Raw genomic sequence first — 9,605 nt, forward strand, 5'->3', positions numbered from 1 at the left:
GAGAATACATCAACAGAAATTAAGAATTAGTTTATAAATTATAGATTTCAACTCCTCCAATACCATAAAAGGTGTGTCACCATGCGGTCTTGACTTTGAATTTTTTAATAAAATTTTCTTTAAAAAATGCTAGCATTATAATCCATTGCTCAGTATAGCAACATCTTAATTAGTATAACCTGGATTAGTTTTTATGCAGTGAACTCTTCCAACATCACCTTAACACTTGTCTTAGTTATCTAGTATTGATATGAATAGGGATGGCTTTAACAAGCAGAAATTTATTCTGTATTCATTTAGGAGTATAGAAGGCCAAAATAGGGTACTAGCTCCAGGAGAAGGCTTTATCTCTCTGTTGGTTCTGGGAGAAGGTCCTTGTCATCAATCTTGCCCTGAGTCTAGGAGTTTTTCAGTGCAGGGACACCAGGTCGAAATGATGTGCTGCACTCCTGGTTCTTCTTTCTTGGTGATAGAAAGTCCCGCCCCCTTTGCTAGCTTCTCTCTCCTTTTTTTCTCTTGTAAGATGAAAGGTCATGCAGGCCACACCCATGGAAACTACCATTGTATTGGATCAGGTCTGTGACCTGAATAAGGCTGTTGCAACCCACCCTAATTGTCTTTAACATAACCTAATCTTGCCTCATTAACCACAGGCAAAAATTAGGATTTACAATACATAAGGAAATTACATCAGATCACAAAATGGAGGACAAAAACCAAACTACTTGGAATCATGGCATTGACAAGTTGACACATTTTGGGGGTGATACAATTCAAGCCATGAAAACACCCCACAAAATTAACTAGGTTTTCAATTATTTCTGTATGATAGATTAGTATTTCATTAGTAATTACATTATTTTTTAATTCCTATTTCCCACATATAATCTATTAATGACAGCAATAGGATACATAAAGTATGAGAAGTCTACAACACTTGATTTCACAATTAGCCACTTTATTTTACAAAGTTGTGTGACTGACAATCTTCATCAACTAATTGTGAGCTTCTTTTGAAAATAACCTCGACACCAAACTTTTCTCATGGTGTTTTTCATCTCTGTATTTCTCGGGGTATAGATTAAGGGGTTGAACATAGGAGCAACGATGGTGTAAAATAGTGCAAATACTTTATCCTCAGGAAAAGTGGTAGGAGGTCTAAGGTAGACAAAGATTGCAGGAGCAAAAAATAAGACCACCACAGTGATATGGGAGCCACAGGTAGACAAGGCTTTGCGTCTTCCCTCAGCTGAGTGATTTCTTAAGGTAAACAATATAATGACATAAGACCCAAACAAGAGAATGAAGGTGGCTAAGGCAGCCATACCTGAACTGACAAGCACAAGAACACCCGTGATGTGAGTATTAGTACAGGCAACTTTTAGCAAAGGGAAGATGTCACAAAAATAGTGATCAATTTCATTAGGACCACAAAAGGGTAACTGGATTGCCATAAATAATTGAGGAAAGGAGTGAACAGCCCCACCGATCCAAGCAGCTAAGACAAGAAGATTACATCTTGTTCTATTTATGATAATCTTGTAGTAGAGAGGTTTGCAGACGCAACATAGCGATCAAAGGCCATAGTAGTAAGAATGAAGATCTCGATACTGCCGAAGAAGTGCAAGGTAAATACCTGTAACATGCAATTACCATAGGAGATGGATTTTGTCCCCAATAACAGATCACCTATCAGTTGGGGTGTGACACTAGAAGTATAGGAGACATCCAGACATGCTAAGTGGCTGAGGAAATAGTACATTGGTTGGTGAAAAAGGATGCTGCTTAGAATGGAAACTAGGATCAGAAGGTTTCCAACCAAAAGCGAAACATAACAGAATAAGAATAGAACAAAGCAAAATATTTGTATGTTCTTGTCATAAGAAAATCCCAAAAGAATGAATTCTGAGACATTTCTCTGGCTTTCCATATATGTCACTTTGGTGTATGTTATAAACAAATAGTTGAGTATCTAAAAATAAAGAAAATACAAACTTAGATGAAAAAATTAACAGAACAATAATAATGGATTAGTATGCAATGCATTAATATTAATTGTTCTTTATGAAGTTAAGGTGCTTTTTCTTTTATGTCCCTTATTTTACAAGGATATTATGAAATAATTTTATAATAGGAACTATAGTATTAAGGATGTACTTTATTCAATTTTACCGGTAAACATTAAAGAATATTTTAAATGTTACATTGTTCATGAAGAAAACATTGTTTATTGTTAAGTATGTAATTTTGATAACAACAAAATTTTAATTTGTTCTTGTTGTTCCTGTAGGTGTTGTCAAGTTGATTCAAACTCATAATGACCCTATGTACAACATAACAGAACACTACCCAATCCTGCACCATCCTTAAAATCTTTGCTATGTTTCAGCTCATTGTTGCACTCAATATGTCAACCCATCTCATTGAGGGTCTTCCTCTTTTTCACTGATCCTCCACTTTACCAAGCATGATGTCCTCCTCCAAGGACTGTTCCCTCCTGATGACTTGTCAAAAGCAGTAAGATGAAGTCTAGCTGTCCTTCCTTCCAAGGAACATTTTGGCTGTACTTCTTCCAAGACAGATTTATTCCTTCTTTTGGCAGTCCATGATATATTCAATATTCTTCCCCAACACTGTAATGTAAAGGCATCATTCTTCCTCAGTCTTTCTTATTCATTATCCAACTTTTGCATGCATATGAGGCAACTGAAAACATCATGGCTTGGGTCAGGCACACCTTAGACCTCGAGGTGACACCTTTTGCTTTTTAACATTTTAAAGAGGTCTTTTGCAGCAAATTTGCCCAAAGCAACACTTTCTTTGGTATCTTAACTGCTGCTTCCATGAGCATTGATTGTGGATCCAAGTAAAATGTAATCCTGACAGCTTCAATATTTCGATTATGTCGCTTATTGGCCCCGTTGTAAGGACTTTTATTTTTTTTATGTTGAGGTGTAACCCATAATGAAGGTTGTAGACTTTGATCTTCATAAGTACCTGCTTCAAGTCCTCTTCGTTTTCAGCAAGCAATTAATCATAGGTTAATGAGTCTTTCTCTAATCCTGATGCGCCCTTCTTCTTCATATAGCACAGCTTCTCGGGTTATTTACTCAGCATACAGATTTTATAAGTATTATGAAAAGATACAATGCTTATGCACATCTTTCCTGATTTTAAACCAGGTAGTATCCCCTTGTTCTGTTGGAATGACTGCCTCTTGTTCTATGTACAGGTTCCACTTGAGCACATTTAAGTGTTCTGAAGTTCCCATTCTTTGCAATGTTATCACTAATTTGTTATGATTCACACAATCAAATGTCTTTTTGTAGTCAGTAAAACACAGGTATACCTCTTTCTGGTATTCTCTGCTTTCAGCCAAGCTCCATCTGACATCAGCAATGATATTTTTCATTCCAAATCCTCTTCTTAATCTGGCTTGAAATTTTTTCTGTTCCCTGTCGATATATTGCTGCAATTGTTTTGAATTATCTCCAATTTTATTTGCATGTGACATGAATAATACTGTTCAATAATTTCTGCATTCTGTTGGATCACCTTTCTTTGGAATGGTCACAAATATGGATTTCTTCCATTCAGTTGACCAGGTAGCTCTCTTTCTAATTTGTTGGCATAAACAAATGAGCACTTCCAGCGTTGTATCTGTTTACTTAATTTACTTATTACAAAAACAAAATGAAACAAAAATTTTTTTTCTGCATATTTTTATCCGTGCATTATGCATAGATTCAACTTTCAATCTCCCAGTATGACCTGGAAAACATTTTCTGAATTATTTTTGGAATGTATGTTCAGAAAATTCAAATATGTTATAAACACCTTGGCTTAAAATGCTGAACTTTTTATGTGGAGAGTGTATTCTTCTATGCCACGTGAGTAAACATTGCGAATGTGTTATGCTAAACCTATGCAGCTTTGGTTACATTAAAAAGTATACAGCAAAAGAAATTTCAGTTAAAGACTGAAGTTATGAAAAGTAACTGTAAATTCAGTCACATCTCTTATTTACATTTCACAGGTTAGAGAAAAAAACTTAGCAATTATACAGTCATTCAAGTTCGTGAAGGCAAAGGGAAGGTAAAATGGTTGAATTGCCAAAGTATGCTTGAACTGTGCATATTTTATAGCTTCTTATAGAAATTTAATCTTTTTACTTGCAGTCTAGAAAACAGATGTCTATAAAAGAAGATTATAGCAAATGCAACTAAAACAAGCTTAGTGGTCAGTTAGGCTATTTATTGCATGAATAAAAGGATGAAAATTTTGTGAATCACGTATGTCTTCTGATTAATCTTGAGGCAATAACACAGGGGAAAAGAGTGCAGAATAAGAAGAATACACTTCCAAGTGATATTTTTCCAGTTATGAGGAAGGATAAGGTACTCAATGGAGCTGCGAAAATTATAGCATTCCTTCTACCTTAGTCTGGATCTGATGTGGCAGCCATGGTGGGCTTTGCAGATGTTTACTTTTTAAAATGTATAATGCTTTTGTAGCAAGGTAATTCAGAAACCTTCAAATCTAGTGATACATAAACCCAAAATCTGTAGTATTTATTAAAAACAAAAAAACAATCCACTGCCTTCCAGTCAATTCTGACTCATAGTGACCCTACAGGACAGAGTAAAACTGCCCCATAAAGTTTCCAAGGAGTGCCTGGTGGATTCAAACCGCCAACATTTTGGTTACCAGCCTTAGCTCTTAACCACTACGCCACTAGAATTTCCATTTTATTTATAGTCTTTGAAATTTTAGATGGCAAATAGATAACATGTATGACAGTTTACTTTGAGAAACACAAATTCTATTTTTTACAAATATTCAAACTTTAAAAAATTTCATCAAAGAAAGTCTGTTTGTTCCCACCATGGGTTCACAAACTTTATAAGTTTACCTAATCTTCATTTTTTTAACAAAGAGAAATTATCATCAGGTTCAGAATGTTCAGCATTTAACAGTAACTAATATTTTGGGGGTTATTTAAGGAACCTGATGGTTCAACAGTTAAGCACTCAACTGCTAACTGAAGGTCAGTGGTTTGAACCTACCAGCTATTCTGAGAGAAAGATATGACAGTCTGCTTCTGTAAATATTTACAGCCTTAGAAACCTAATGGGGCAATTTTACTCTGTTCTATTGGGTAGCTATGAATTAGAATCAACTCAACAGCAATGGGTTTTTGAGGGAGTCCATCGGCCTATTTTTTCCTTCTTTAAACCAATGGAAATTCCTAGTTTTTGAGATGGTATAATGCTGATTTTCCAAATATATTTGTTTAGCAAACAAGATTATTATATTAGTAGGCTGGTGAACAGTTTAAAAGTAGAAAATGTTTGATTAATCTATTCTTCAAGGGAGTGCTGATAGCTAAACAGGATGGACTTTTTTCTGTGGTCATTAAAATGTTCTAGAATTGACTGTGATGATGCTTGCACATATTTATAAATATACTAAAAATGACTGGACTCATTAGATGAGAAAATTATATGGTATGTGAATTATTTATTAATAAACTTGTTAAAAACATGGGGGAAAAAAGACATTGGAATTAAAAGGATCTAAGAAATTACTCAGAGTCAAAAAATAACAATCTGTGTGTACTAGAATCCAGATATCCCAATCTCCCTCAGTCTACTGCTATAACCCATGTTTCATTAAGAGCCAAGTGGGATATGGGTGGGGAAGCATGGATGTCATGGAGAACAGGAATGAGAAGAACTATTTTGAATCCTCGTCAGCAACAAAGAATATTTAAGTTGGAAGGTTATAAGATCACTAAAGCATTTTTAGTCAATTCTCTGATTCTAAATATTGCATTGGGCAAATCTGCTGCAAAAGACTTCTTTAAAGCATTTAAAAGCAAAGATATCACCTTGAGGTATAAGGTATGCTTGGCTCAAGCCATGGCATTTTTGATTGTCTCATATGCATGAGAAAACTGGGCAATGAATAAGGAAGACCAAAGAAGAACTGATACCTTCGAATTATGGTGCCTTGGAAGAACAGCCCCAATGTTCCTTAGAAGAGAGGATGGCAAGGCTTCATCTCACATATTTTGGAAATGTTATCAGGAGGGCTCAGTTCCTGGAGAAGGACATTGTGCGTGGTAAAGTAGAGGGTCAGCAAAAAAAGGAAGACCTTCAATGAGATGGACTGACACAATGGCTGCAACCATGGGTTCCAGTAGAACAGAGATTGTGAAGGTGGCGCAGGACCAGGCAGTATTTCATTCTGTTGTACGTAGGGTTGGTATGAGTCAGGACCATTTCCAGGGCACCTAATAACAGTCACTTTGAAATAATTTTCCTTTTGTTTTACAAAATATATTTTTTTAAGTCAAGATACTTGCTTTTGTTTTCTAGATTATCATAGGTGTTTAAGCTAAAATAGCTGTTAAAATTCCGTCCTGAATAGGAACATGCTATTACGATCACTGCTATTAGCAGAGATATCGGGATCTGCAAGTCCACTCAGGTGAGAAAAAGGTTGTGTCATAAAAACAATTATTTCCTGTTCATGTAGATATCAAGGAAAACTTCTATGAAATAAGTGAAATCATAATTGATGAAAGGAAAGAAATATGAGGCAACTTTTGTGTAAATGGTGAGAACAGTGACAACACAGAAAGAGGCAGAAACATTGAGGGTTGTAAAATTAACTAACCAGGGCTGAATCTTGGGCTAATTGCTTAACTTCTATAAGCCTCATTTTCCTCATCTATGCAACTGAGACATCAATACATAATTCACAAATATAATGAGGAATACATGAAGTAATATAAATACCCCAGTGTCATACATGGTTTAAGTCACACATGTTGTTTTCCTTTTCCTTCATTTCTCCTTTGAGTGAGGAGTTAGTTTACCAACTAGTTAAGTTGCCATTCACACATATATAACCAAGTTAAAGAAATAAATAAATGAAATAAAAACAAAAGGCACAACATAAATATAATGAGTTAATGATCAAGTAAAACTTCTATTTGGACAATTCATGACTAAAAGTAAATTATCCTGATGATGGATTTGCTAGGTTAGAGCATTTCCTAACACTAATCAGTAACTTTTGTAACTTTTTTTCTTGGAATGAAAATACATGGTCAAATGACTACTTTATTTTCTTGTAGTACTGCTTAAAAAATTCTGCCTTTTCTTTTTGGTGTTCTCTCAGCTTAGTAATAATAGATACTCTTTTATAGATAAAGTGCAATTTCAACCATAAATTCAAATTTTCTCATGGTGAATTCAGAATAAGGCATGCTGTGAACTTACCTTAGTTGACACAGATGAATCTAGAGTATTTTAGAATGGCATGTTTATTGAAAGATGAGAAATTCTTCATTATTGTAGATATTCAACCATAAACTAAGTTATTCCTTAATTGGAATATGAAAGAAAATATATTAGGACTAGAATGGGACTCAGGGACGTTCACTGCCAACTTGAAGATTTCATTCACTTTAGCCCTACTGTTCTCAAGTGGAATTCTGCTTGTGAATAATGGAAACTTAATTGTGTTCTAGTAGTTTTAAACTAATAAAATTACCTTATACTGCAAGAGAGTATAAGAAAGAAAATGGACAGAATAACAGCAAATAGCCTATAATCAGTCTAAAAATGAGTGGTATGCTCTCTTCAATCCAAGGCTACGTGGGTAATGCACTAATCATCAGGTCTGAGTGTCTTCCAGATTTGTTTTAGGCTGAATCAGGAAGAATTTCTCCCTGAGACACTCTGCTAATTCTTCTGCAGCATATAAATCTGAAATAAAATGCTGACAATTACAAAACAGTAATTCGAACACACCTTAGGCTAATTTGCTGAAAATACATATAGACTCTTAAAATCCCTGAGAATATTCTACACATTTGTAAAAGGAGTGAGCTTTAAATGTCCACTTAAATCATCAGGGATGCAAGGGGAAGGAGATGTTTTTTCCATAGGAAAGCAATATGGGGCTTCTGAATACAAATTTAACATCTTAACTTTGGCTAAGACTAAAATGTAAACAAAAAATGTTTTGAAATTCCTCAAAAATCTAACGCACTATTTAAGTCTGAGGAATCATTTATAAATCTAGTCTCAAAGGAAGTTTCATTGGGAAGAGCAGAATATAAACTTCTGTGGCAATGCAGGAATTAATAGGTCTTTGACAGCTCTAAGTAATCATATTCCCAGGTGCATTTCTACAAAGATCTTTGCCAAATGGCACTAACTGGCTGTTCACCTTAATGGCCCTGGTGCCTCTGGGAATTCTCTTGTCCTAACTTTAGTTTCCATCTTTGTGTTAGCTTGTTTAGGCACTGTTTCTCTGGAGGCTCCCAAATGCTGCAGTCAGACAAAAGCAGCTCGAAAAACCCTTCTGAATCTCAGCTCATCTAGCTGTCTGAAGAATAGGGGGGAAAATACAGCCTGATTCCATGGATTGAATTGTGTCCCCGAAAAATATCTGTCAACCTCTGTAGGTCATGATTCCCTGTATTGTATGATTGTCTACAGTTTTGTCATCTGATGTGATTTGCCTATGTGTTGTGAATGCTATCACTATGATGTAATGAGATGGATTAGTGGCAGTTATATTGATGAGATCTACAAGATTAGTGTCTTAGCCCAATCTCTTTTGAGATATAAAAGAGAGAAGCAAGCCAAGAAATATGGGGACCTCATACCAAAAAGTAAGCAGTACCACGAGCAGGGCACATCCTTTGGACCTGGGGTTCCTGTGTGAGAAGCTCCGTCATCTCCTAGAAGATTGATGGAAAGAACCTTCCTCCAGTGTGGACACAGAAAGCCTTCCCCTGGAGCTGGTGCTCTAAATATGGACTCCTAGCCTACCTGACTGTGAGAGAATAAACTTCTCTTTGTTAAAGTTATCCACTTGTAGCATTTCTGTTATAGCAGCACTAGATCACAAAGACATCTGGAAAAAATATCATTTCAGCCATCAGGAAATCTGAGATAAGACAGAGAGAACAAAAGACAGGCATTTACAGTCCAAATATGGCTCACTATCAACAATAACCTAGGTGTGAAGAAGGTGTTGTTGTTGTTAGGTTACGCTGAGTTAATTTTCTACACATAGCAACCCAAAGTGACAAAGTAGAATTTATCCACAAGCTTTTCTAGGCTGATCTTTATGGGAGCATATCACCAGGTCTTCCTCCCTCGAAGCTGCTGGTTGTGTTAAACTGCCAACATTTCAGTTAGCAGCCAAGCATGTAACCATCGCGCCACCAGGACTCCTTGCGAAGAGGTAAATAGACCAATAAAATCAGTGACCTGTAAGATCGTGACTGGGACCAGATTATTTGTGGCCAGGGACTAACATTGCTGGAATAGTTGGGGAACGTGAGAAGAAAGAACAGATGAGAGGAGAGGAGAGGAGGGGGAGGGGGGAGGGGAGGGGAGGGGAGGGAAGGGGGAGGGGAGGGGAGGGGGGAGGGAGGGGAGGGGAGGGGAGGGGGGAGGGAGGGGGAGGGGGAGGGGGAGGGGAGGGGGGAGGGGAGGGAGGGGAGGGGAGGTGAGGGGAGGGGAGGGGAGGGAGGGGAGGGGAGGGGAGGGGAGGGGAGGGGAGAGTAGAGGACAGAG

The 9,605-nt window shown here is 36.7% G+C and overlaps 1 pseudogene; it reads right to left on the bottom strand.

The window, feature by feature from the left end:
* Positions 1-992: 992 nt before the first annotated feature.
* Positions 993-1,930, bottom strand: LOC126079650 (olfactory receptor 4P4-like; annotated as a pseudogene).
* Positions 1,931-9,605: the final 7,675 nt, after the last annotated feature.

Source organism: Elephas maximus, chromosome 7, assembly GCF_024166365.1.
Source record: "Elephas maximus indicus isolate mEleMax1 chromosome 7, mEleMax1 primary haplotype, whole genome shotgun sequence".
Lineage (NCBI taxonomy): Eukaryota > Metazoa > Chordata > Mammalia > Proboscidea > Elephantidae > Elephas > Elephas maximus.